This window comes from Loxodonta africana, chromosome 5 (assembly GCF_030014295.1).
Source record: "Loxodonta africana isolate mLoxAfr1 chromosome 5, mLoxAfr1.hap2, whole genome shotgun sequence".
NCBI classification, from domain to species: Eukaryota; Metazoa; Chordata; class Mammalia; order Proboscidea; family Elephantidae; genus Loxodonta; species Loxodonta africana.
The window spans coordinates 77,181,874-77,194,290 of record NC_087346.1 but is presented as its reverse complement, the minus strand read 5'-3'; positions in this window follow the sequence as shown (position 1 = coordinate 77,194,290).

Sequence of the window (12,417 nt, the reverse complement as noted above, 5' to 3'; positions counted from 1 at the left end):
AAATACCATGGCTTGGGTCAGGCTCACCTTAGTCTTCAAGGTGACATCTTTGCTCTTTAACACTTTAAAGAGGTCATTTGCAGCAGATTTACCCAATGCAATGCGTCTTTTGATTTCTTGACAGCTGCTTCCATGGCTGTTGATTGTGGATCCAAGTAAAATGAAATCCTTGACAACTTCAATCCTTTCTCCGTTTATCATGATGTTGCTCATTGGCCCAGTTGTGAGGATTTCTGTATTTTTTTTTTTTTTATGTTGAGGTGTAATCCATACTGAAGGCTGTGGTCTTTGATCTTTATCAGTAAGTGCTTCAAGTCCTCTTCACTTTCAGCAAGCAAGGTTGTGTCATCTGCATGATGCAGGTTGTTAATGAGTCTTCCTCCAATCCTGATGCCCCGTTCTTCTTCAGATAGTCCAGCTTCTCGGATTATTTGCTTAGCACACGGATTGAATAGGTATAGTGAAAGAATACAACCCTGACGCACACCTTTCCTGACTTTAAACCAATCAATATCCCCTTGTTCTGTCTGAATAACTGCCTTTTGATCTATGTAAAGGTTCCTCATGAGCACAATTAAGTGTTCTGGAATTCCCATTCTTCGCAATGTTATCCATAAATTGTTACGATCCACACAGTTGAAAGAAGAAAAAATTCAAGCCTTGAGTTGCAATAGTGAAGGATTCCATGGGGAAAATATTAAACAATGCAGGAAGCATCAAAAGAAGATGGAAGGAATACACAGAGTCATTATACCAAAAAGAATTAGTCAATATTCAACCGTTTCAAGAGGTGGTATATGATCAGGAACTGGTGGTACTGAAGGAAGAAGTCCAAGCTGTTCTGAAGGCATTGGTGAAAAACAAGGCTTCAGGAATTGATGGAATATCAATTGAGATGTTTCAACAAACAGATTCAGCACTGGAGGTGCTCACTCATCTATGCCAAGAAATATGGAACACAGCTTCCTGGCCAACTGACTGGAAGAGATCCATATTTGTGCCTATTCCCAAGAAAGGTGATCCAGCCAAATGTGGAAATTATAGAACAAAATCGCTAATATCACATGCAAGCAAAATTTTGCTGAAGGTCATTCGAAAATGGCTGCAGCAGTATATTGACAGGGAACTGCCAGAAATTCAGGCCAGTTTCAGAAGAGGACGTGGAACCAGGGGTATCATTGCTAATGTCATATGGATCCTGGCTGAAAGCAGAGAATACCAGAAGGATGTTTACCTGTGTTTTATTGACTATGACTCCTAGCCCTGAAGGGTCAAGTAGAGACAGCGTTACTTACTGGAACCCAGCAAGAGCTGTTGCTGGGAAGGGGCTGCCTGACAGGAGCTGTTGCCTTAAGTAGACAGAAAATACCACCAGGGAATTAATAGCCCTACTTCATTCTCCTCTCACCCTGTCATCTCCTACCACTGTCTCCTATTGGCCAAACCCAACTAGAAGCTAAAGAACAATTAGCTCATGTAGTGTAGTACATAGAGATGAGTACAGAGTTGGGCAGAGAAGGTTGGAGAATAGCCAGCACGAATGTGAAAGCTCATAGCTAGATTTTGTTGTTGTTATCCAGTTCAATGATTTTTTTTTTTTTACTTTTAAATACAGCAGCTAGTTCATGTATGCACATTTGTAGTGATTACTGATATAATTTATTTCTACCATCTAACTTTGTACTTTTTATTGTTTCACATTATCTATGTTTTCTCTCTCCTATTACGACTGCTTTTTATTATCGAGTAATTTTTCTCATTTCATTTATTCCATCTATACTCCATTTCCATTATTTTAGTGATTACTTTAGAAACTTTATCCTGTAATATCTTTAACTTCCTCATGGACCTTTGGAACAGTTTTACTATAATTACCCCTCTCCTGATTGACATGCATTTGTTGCAGATTTTTTTTTAACCCAATCCCGTCCAATAAGATAATTGTTGTTTTACAAGTTGTTGTTGTTAGGTGCCCTTGAGATGATTCCAATTCATAGCGACCGTATATACAATAGAGCAAAACACTGCAGGGTCCTGTGGCATTCTCACAATCATTGGCTATGCTTGATTCTGTCATTGCAGCCACTGTGTCAATCCATCTTGTTGAAGGTCTTCTTCCCTGTCGTTGACTCTCTACTTTACCAAGCATGATGTTCTTCTCCAGGGATGATCCCTCCTGTTAACACGTCCAAAGTACGTTGAGACACAGTTTTGCCATCCTTGTATGCTTCTAAGCAGCATTCTGGCTGTGCTTCTTCCAAGACAGGTTTATTCTTTCTTTTGGCAGTCCATAGCACATTCAATATTCTTCAACAACACCATAATTCAAAGGCATTAATTCTTCTTCTGTTCTGTTCAAATGGCTGGCTCTTGGTCTACATACAGGTTCATTATGAGCACAATTAAGTATTCTGGAGCTCCCATTCTTCACAGTGTTATCTATAATTTGTTATGATCCACACAGTCGAATGCCTTTGCATGGTCAATAAAATACAGGTAAACATCTTTCTCATATTCTCTGCTTTTTTCAGCCAAGATCCATCTGACATCAGCTCATTGAAGATATTATTCTTTTGCCTTCAGGCTTTCATTTATTTCTTGGGAAGCCTGCTTTTAGCCTAATTTTCATTCCTTGAAAGGATAGATTTAAAAATATTTTCTTCATTTCTGGAGTGCTAGTTTCACTATAAGATGTTTAGGACAGAATTTCTTTTTGTATATCCTGCTTGGGATTCATGGATAATTCAAAAACAGTAGACTGGCATCTTCCATTGGTTCATAAAAATTATCATCTCTTCAAATATTCCTTCTGCCTCACACACTCTCTCTTCTCTCATATTAGACCTTTTGCTATATTCTTCATGTTACTTAACCTCTCTTTCATCTCTTCCATTACTTTTACTTTATGTGTAGCGTTCTATATAATTTCCTCAGACCTATCTTCCAGTTCATAATTTTTATCTTCAATTGTGGCTGTTAGCTTGTCCATTGAGTTTTAAAATTCAACTTTTCATTTTTAGACGTTCTATTGGTTCTTTTTCAAATTTGCTTGGTCATTTCTACAGTCCTTTATTCCATATTCATATTTTTAAACTTAAAAAAAATTCCTTTGGACATATTAAATGTACTATTTTATATTCCCTGTATAAAAGGTCCAGTATCTGAAGGTTTATGAATTTGATTTTTTTGTTGGTTATTTCTGCTGGATTTTGCATAAAGTGTTTCTTTCTTTATGAATTTAGTGTATGTTGTGATTCTTGTCCTCATAGTCTATGGAACTTTATCTGAGGAAACACTTCGAGGTCTGAGTTGAAGATGGGCTCTTCCAGAATTTGCATATGCTTCCTAATGGCAAATTGTGTGTTTCAAAGATGGTGATAATAATGCCCCCCATCCCACAAGCTCTTCTTACAAAGTAGCTTTGACATTCCTCCCATTGAGAAGTGGGGCCTCTGCTCCTGTTACTTGAGTATGGGAAGACTTGTGACTAGGGCGAAAGTGACTCTATGTGACTTCCAAGGCTGGGAAATAGGAGGCAATACAGCTTCCACCTGGTTCTCTTGGGATGCTTTGCACTTGGAACTAGCCATCATGTGTGAGAAAGCTTATGTAGCCCATGGAAAGGGCACATGTAGGTATTCTCACCAACAGCCTTAGCTGAAGTCCCGGCCCATAGCCAATGTCAGCCATCAGACATGTGGATGAGCGAGCTTCCAGATGATTCAAGTTTCCAGCCATTGGGTCACCCCCAGTCTTCAAGTCTTCCAAGTAGGTACCAGACATCATGGAAGAGACAATTTGTCCCTGTTGTGCTCTTTCCAAATTCTTGAGCCACAGAATCTGTGAGCATAATAAAATGGTTGTTGTTTTACCATTGAGTTGGGGAAAGAGGGTTGTTACTCAGTAATCTGTAGCCAGAACACTCTGCCAGGTACCTGGCAGGAGAAGATCAACCCCAGACTACTTTAAGTTAAATTTTAGGATTGAGGGGTTTTGGCCAACAAAAGTAGTATAAATCAGGCTACAGACCTGCTTGAGGCTGGTTTGTAACTATGGATTCTTAGAAGAGATATTTTTTCCTTCACTCAAAGCCATGGTTCAGAGTGGAGATTTTCCTTTTAGTCCTATGGTTTGGGGCTATGAGCAGAAAACAGGTTTATTTGTAGTCTATCCTAACCCTGAGTGTTTATTCCTTTGATTTGGTAGAGCTCTTTTTAGACTACTTGTTTTGGGCAAGCCTTGGACTTTTTCTCCTGTCCTCTGCTCCCTGCAAATTAAACGATAAACTCTGATGCTTAAGTTTACCAGGGTTTGACAAGTGGCCCCAGAGTGAAACCAGCTTCACTGCTTCCTTTATTATCTAGGTTCCCACTTTAACTTAGTTTTGGCCTGTGTGTATATCTTACTTTTTTTCTTGGCTCCCTGATGCATTACAAAAGATGATTTGCATATTATAAACGGAATTTTTGGTGGTTTTCAGCAGGTGGCTTGGCCTACCTTCATTTTTTGTTTGGTGAATTAATATTTGACGGCACTATAAATACCAATTTATTAAGGGACTGGCTGTTCAATTTGTTTGTTTTGAAACGTCTGTGTTTCTTCAGATTTCCTTCCTCCTATCTGCCTTTTGGAAACCCTGGTGGTGCAGTGGTTAAGTGCTACAGCTGCTAACCAAAGGGTCGGCAGTTCAGATCCGCGGGGTGCTCCTTGGAAACTATAATGGGCAGTTCTACTTTGTCCTATAAGGTCGCTATGAGTCGGAGTCGACTTGATGGCACTGGGTTTCGTTTGGTATCTGCCTTTTGGTCATTTCATTGTGCTTCAGCCTTCACAAACAACAGAAAGGAAAATAAAGACAATAAAACGAAATCCTTCTGTCATACATCCTAGGTAACATCTCAGGTCATTAATATGATGTTAAAGGGGAGGAAACTTTAGGCTGAATCAAGTTCTTGCGTAACTCCATGTAATAGTCCCTATGACTCCAAATATTTTAGTAATACAACTTCTTGTTGTGTTGGTTACAAATGACCCCATATAGATCAATGTATAAACTACAGTGTACTGCTTGTTGCTCAAGGCTTTAATTTACTCAAATAACACAACTTAAGTTGCAGCAGAGAAACCAAGAGGGTAGTTCTATTCAGTAGTTATGTTATTAAACAAAACAAAAAAACCCACTGCCATCAAGTTGATTCTGACTCTTAGTGACCGTGTAAGGGCAGAGTAGAACTGCTCCACAGAGTTTCCAAGGTTGTAAATCTTTATGGAAGCCCGCAGAGCAGCTGGTGGGTTTGAACCGCCAACATTTCCATTAGCAGCCCAGTGCTTAACCACTGTGCCACTCGGCCTCCCTAGTTAAATCATTAAGATATTTTAAATTGAAAACCACCCTTAGTCTACAAATTAACTATAATTGCAGAAATAATTACTTAGAAGATTTGGAAGGATCATTATCTGTTACTCAAATCAGTTCAAAATTTACAATATAGCCAATGTATCAATTTTCCCCAATGAAAGTTTTATGAAGCCTTTTCTAAAAATTTTCAAATTATCTTTGGAGATAATAAGGTATAACACAAAGAACAGAGGGAGAATTGAAAGCAAATACTTACTTTATCCAAGTAAATTGGAATTTGGCTTTAAGTGTTGAGTGAATTATAGTTACTGTTCTCTCAGACTAATTTAATTTCAGTATAATTACTCAGGCTTAATGAACAAGTCCTCACAACATGTGAGAAAGGTGTGATGACACTTGGTGGGGAATCTGGGAATTCTGGGGATCTCTAGTAATAAATGGATGCTACAATGAGGCTTTCAAAAGAAAATAGCAACCTCATATTCTTATATTCTGAGTAATCTAGGGCATTTCCTTAAAGAAGAGCATTCTAGATTTTCAGAAATGGGGTGGTATAAAATTATAGTTATATGATAAAAATAAAACCGAGGTTTCTAGAAAAAATAAAATATGCATAGAGAGCATTCAAAAAACAAACTCACTGTCATCAAGTCAATTCTGACTCATAGCACCCTATAGGACTGAGTAGAACTGCCCCATAGGATTTCCAAGGCTGTACATCTTTGTGGAAGCAGACCACCACATCTTTCTCCCTTTGAGCTGGTGAGTATGAACTGCTGATCTTTGAGTTAGCAGCTGAGTGCTTTAATCACTGTGCCACTAGGGCTCCATAGAGAGCATAGGAACAGGAAAAGTTAAGATTTAGAAGTAGGGAGGGAAATTCAATTCCTGTTCAGGCAGCTACAAGAGGGGAGGGCCAGGAGCTAGAAGGAAGGGGTGTTCCAGAGAGAAGAGTAGAAGGGCAAGGCAGGGTCCAGTCCCTGGGAGAAAACTTGACCACCACTGAGGGTCCTGGAGACAGGTCTCCAGGAGCCACCACTACCTTCCAGATCTTCAATCTTAGGAAGGCAGGGTGCCATTTGAAGAGGACAGGCTGGCAAAGCTGTGAATTTTTGACCTTCACCCCAGGTACCATGAAACAATCTTGATTAGCTTCAATTTCTGGACCAGCCTACTGGTAATAAGTGTGATTTTATAGCCCTCGGTGGGTCATTCAGAACCTTCTAAGTGTTAATATGCAAAATCCCTTTCAGGGGTCAAACAGTCCCGCTTCACAATTAGAGATAAAAGGCTTACAAGGAATATTCCTGGTTGTGGTAATTCACTGAGAGAAACTCATTCCTACACAAGCTCGAACAGTTAATTAACTGGCAAGAATAAATTACTGATGCGAGAGACTTTCATGGTTTTGAGAAGAGGAAACTCAATGTGGGCAACAGGAGGGTCAGAGGGGTGAGGAGAAGTGAAGAAAGGAGAGGCTCAGGCTTTCTTTTCTATGTTTATTTTCGATGTTTGCTGACAAATAGACATTTTTGTGGAGTTATTTTTGTGTAGGAGACTTGATAGCCTTTCGCCTCTATGCTCCACAGTGCTACCAAGGTTGAGAAGCACAATATATGCAGCTGATTTTGTTGTTCTGTTCTTCAAATGTTAGTGCCGCCAACAGCATTAAGGAAGAATGTTATTTCCACAGACTGCAGAAAGTTGCTATCTCACTGAATGCATGCAAACTAACTTCTCTAATTTCTTGTGGTTTATTCAAAAGTGTGGCCATCTTTTTTTTTTTTCTTTTTTACAAGTCAGCAGCCCTTACTTATTACGTAGTATCTTATTTATTTTATATCCTGATTTCTTCCACAAAATATTTCAGACTGCTAGCAGGAAATATACTTTATCAACAGAAGCCAACCTATTTTGCTTAAGGAGCTTTAAGACTTGTTCCTCATCACTGAGAGGGAACAAAAAATTTAGGACTGACTGACTGGTCCAAGCTGGTGTTCAACACCATCAACCTGCCAAACGGAGCAGGTCGAGGCCTGGTATCTTCAGGCAGCAACAGCCAGAATTTGGGTGACTCAAATCATACCAGTCTAGGAATTCACTTTGCTTACCTTACTTCATAAGTTGTTTTTTGAAGGAGTACTTGGTAGCCCATATAAATCATTCTATAAATGGACGAAACATTTTTGAGGGATGTGGCAGATTTCCAAATTCCTCATTATAAAGACTGATGAATTTTAGCCTTCTCAAAGTTGCCTGAAGGGAATTTTCCTAACTTTATTATTTTATTTTTTAAACTGCATTAGAAATACATTCTTATTGTAAAAGATTCAAACAATTCAGGAGTATCTAGATATTAAAGTCCATCTCCGCTGAAGTTTCTTTATGCCCCCTTTTCCAGAGCAGAGACCCTTTCTTTGTGGTTGTGGAAAGAGGCGAGGAGAGCAGGGCTGGGTCTAGGCACCTCCTCACATCTCTTTCTGCTTCCTTCCCTATGTTAATCAGTATAGGTTCTGTTATGCTGCAGCAACGAACAAATCCTAACTTTGCATTAACTCATTCATGCAAAATGTGCTGCAGGTACAGCAACTTTTTAGGGCATCTCCCTTCTAAGTGTGGACTTAGGAATCCAGGTTGCTTTCATGTTACAGCTACTCCATCTGGAACATAAGACTTCCGGAGACACAGAAGTAGGGAATGAGAGAGTGTGAAAAATTCACACCTACTCTCAATCGTGTGGTACAAATGGTTTGTGCTCAACTACTAACGTAAAGGTTGGTGGTTCAAACTCACCCAGTGGCACCACAGAAGAAAGGCCTCATGATCTGCTTCCATAAAGATTACAGCCAAGAAAAAAACCCTATAGAGCAGTTCTACTCTGTGATAGATGTGGTTGCCATGAATCAGAATCGGCCTGATAGCAACAGGTTTGGTTTTGGTGTTTCTCAACTTCCACAGAATAGAACTGACACACATAACTTCCACTCCCAGTTCGATGGTCAGAACTCATTACATGACCCCAACTTAACTTTAAAGGAGGCTGTGTACCCAGAAATGAGAGGAAAACTAGTTATGATGAGCACTAGTAATTTCTACCATATTCCCTCTCTTTTTAAAGTCTCTTCTACTTCAGCATCCATGTACTCAAAGGTGACCCCAAATGTCTTCAACTTGTTTGTAGGTATTGCTATACCCATTTCTGACAATGACTGCTCCTGGAAATAAGCTCTCGGAGTCAGGTTAGAGGCCAAGAAAGGAAAGGGTTTGGATAGCAGGTATGAGGTATGGAAGGGAAGAACTAAATCCTTCAGTGGGTAAGAATTTTATGCTTAAGAGAAACCAGCAGAAACCAGCCTTCCTTCCCCCCAAACCTATTTACCATCTGGCCCTTCCCTGCTTGGACAGATAGGGGAGGTAGAGTTTTCCATCTGTCCCTGCCACCATGTAATGATGTGGGTGGTGCAGTTCTTACCTACGAGCCCCATTTTCTAAAGAAGGCATCTGATTTCTACGAAGTCTTTGAAAGGAGAACAATGTAAGAATTTTTTAAAGATATGTATATCTTAAAGATCTATGAACTTTCTCTTTACTTGCTTTCTACCTTTAAGAGAAATTTCTTGTCCCTCCTACTTCACAGGTTTACTTATTTACACCCACAGTGAGCACACACACAGAGTCAACTACAGAAATTCTCTTCCCAAACAGTTTCTAAAATTCCTCTTCTCTTTCCCTCAATTCTAAACTTCCTTAGCTCCAGTGGAACTAGGTGGTTATTCATGAGTTAAATACCTGGCATAGTTTGTGATCGTAAAAGCATTCATTAATTCACAATTTAATCTAGCTGTAATTTATGAGCAAACATTTTTAATTAGGCTATTAATTCCGTTAGAGTGTTTAGGTTTACACAACTTACACAATAAGATCTTTACACTTTCCTCCTTAATTCCTATTTCCACATTTCAAGGATTCAATGCCTTCAGTTACATACTTTCAGTTCCACGATGTTTTAGGCAACATAGCTCTAACCCTCCCCAAAATTAGGGCTTTCTTGGGTATGATCCGCCCTCCCTGCTCTGTGGCACGCATGGAATGTAGATTCAGATAAAGTGGTTACCAGATGGTTTCTCTAGGTCTAGCAGAAGGTTCAATGAAACCTAAAGGAGCTTTAAAGGGACATTACAGGGACCCAGTATCCTCCCTACTCCCAGTATCCTCCTTCCCAATGCCCCTTTGATAGTGACCTTATCGGAGTCCAGCGTTCAGGTCTCGCTCTGCCTATCCTTTACATATGAACATACAGAATGAGGCCAGTTTGCCCATGTGCATGATGGTGGATGAGCAAAAGTGAGCTCATTTCAGCTCCTCGTTGCTGTACAGCAGAGTGTTACTGAGCCCAGCATCTCCGCATTTTAAGGTTCCAAATGTATTCTGTAAACATCAGAACTTTCAGGTGCCTCTCTCCAGCAGGAAGGTGTTTTAGATATTTCTTACCTGTAAATGTTTGAAGAAGCTTTAAGTATAAAGAAAAGTATGATGAAAGATGCAGCTTATCTGAGAAAAACAGACTATTTAAGGAAGTATTATTCTCCCTTCACAAAACTGGAGGCTCTGAAAGGTTCTGTGACTTCATCTGAGCATCCAATAAGAGAGAAGTAAGGCTAGGATCTTTGGGTTCTCAAGCTTCTGTTCTGACAGACCGCAAGACCACACTTCCTTCCTCTCTTATAATTGGTGTGCAGAGAAGAATGTAAAATGTCAGCAGCAGGAGTGGTGACATAAAGCATGAAGGAAAAATCCACAATGTTACTTTACAAGATTATAAAGTTTGAATTTAGATGGCTGTTTTAAGAAATTGCATTGAAATTTAATAATAGACTCCCTTGCAATTTGAATCAATAAAACAATTTATTAAAAACCTATCATGTGATAGGAAACCCTGGTGGTGTAGTAGTTAAGCACTACAACTAATAACCAAAGGGTCAGCAGTCCAAATCCACCAGCCACTCCTTGGAAACTCTATGAGGCAGTTCTACTCTGTCCTTTAGGGTCCCTATGAGTTGGAATCGACTTGATAGCAATGAGTTTGGTTTGGGGTTTTTTTGTTTTGTTTTGTTTTAATCATGTGCTAGGCACTGTGATAAGTACTGGGAATACAAATAATGCAGGAAAAATAGTTCCTGCCATCATGTGTTACAAAATTATCATTGAAGAGCAATGAAGACCTGTTTGGAGCTCTGGTGGCACAGTGGTTAAGAGCTACAGTTGCTAACCAAAAGGTTGGTTGTTCGAATCTGCCAGGTGCTCCTTGGAAACCCTATGGGACAGCTCTAATCTGTCCTATAGGGTCACTATAAGTTGGAATCGACTAGACAGCAATGGGTTTGGTTTTTGGTTTTTTTGAAGACCTGTTTAGTAAGCATTGTTTTTGCCCTTCACTGGCTAGTCAGCTATCCTTTAGCATCTGTGAGTGCCTTGTCTAACAGCTGAAAGCTGCGACCTTCTTCAGAGACTTGATCTGGGGGTAAGTGGAGCTACCTCATCGGAGACTCCTGAGAGGTCACACCCCTCCCATCTCCAAGGGTAACCGAGGACTGACTCATTTCCGCTCTCCTATCTGGGACCAGGGAAACCCTGGTAGTGTAGTGGTTAAGAGCTACAGCTACTGACCAAATGGTCAGCAGTACAAATCCACCAGGTGCTCCTTGGAAACCGCATGGGCAGCTCTACTCTGTCCTATATGGTCGTTACGAGTCGGAAGCGACTCCACAGCAATGGGTTTGGTTTGTTTTTTCTGTCTGAGACCAGGGCCCTGATGATGTAGTGGTTAAGCATTTTGCCGCTAACTAAAAGTTGGCAGTTCAAGTCCACCAGCTGCTCCTTTGAAACCCTATGGGGCAGTTCTACTCTGTCCTACAAGGGCACTATGAGTCGGAATAGACTCAACAGCAATGGGTTTTTTTTTTTTTTTTTTAAACCTGGGACCACCTTCTTGCTCAGCTTCTTCGCCTTTCCTATCCTACTTCTCTCTTTTTCTTATAGGTTTTTCCTGAGAGCATTGTCTCAATAAACTTTGAAACCCAATCTAAGATAAAAGTTAAGGTTGCTGTTTTAGTTTCCTGGTACTATTGTAACAGAGATACCACAAGTGGGTGGCTTGCAAGAACAGAAATTTGTTTTCTCAGTTTAGGAGGCTAGAAGTCTGAATTCTGGGCACAGGCTCTAGGGGAAGACTCTTTTTCTGTCGGGTAGAGGGGAAAATCCTTGTCTCAGTTTCTGTATTCCCTGGGTTCCTGGGTCATTAGCGATACTCACCTGTGCTCCTGTCTTCCCCCATTTGTGCTTGCCTCTCTCTGTGACTGATCTGCTTTTTATATCTCAAAAGTGATTAGGTTTAAGACACACCCTACACTGATTGCCTCATTAACATAACAAAGAAAACCCTATTCCAAAATGGGGTTACATCCACAGGCACAGGGATTAGAATTCCAACACATAGTTTGGGGAGCTGCAGTTCAACTCACAACAATTACTAAGTAGTTCCCTATATGCATTGGATTGGAAAAGTTATGTAGGCCATTAAAAGTTTTAATAGATTCAGTTTCTAGTATTTATAAGACATTTAATGAGATTGAGCTACCCTGTAACCCATCTGTTTTTCTATTCTGAACACTGAACTATCTGGGGTTTTTTTCTTATTTGTTTGTCTGTTTTTTTTAATTTACTGTGCTTTAGGCACAAATTAATTTCTCATTCAAAAATTTATACACAAGTTGTTTTGTGACATTGATTGCATTCCCCACATTGCATCAGCACTCTCCCCCTTTCCCTTTCCACCCCAGATTTCCTGTGTCCGTTTGTCCAGTTTTCCTGTCGCTTCCTGCCTTCTCGTCTTCGATTTTGGGCAGGTGTTGCCCATTTGGTCTTGTACACTTGATTGATCTAAAAAGCACGTTCCTCACATGTGTTGCAGTTTGTTTTATAGGCCTAAGAGTTGGAATTGATTCCACAGCAATGGGTTATAATCTTTGACTGAAAGGTGGACTTTGGAATTGGCTTCA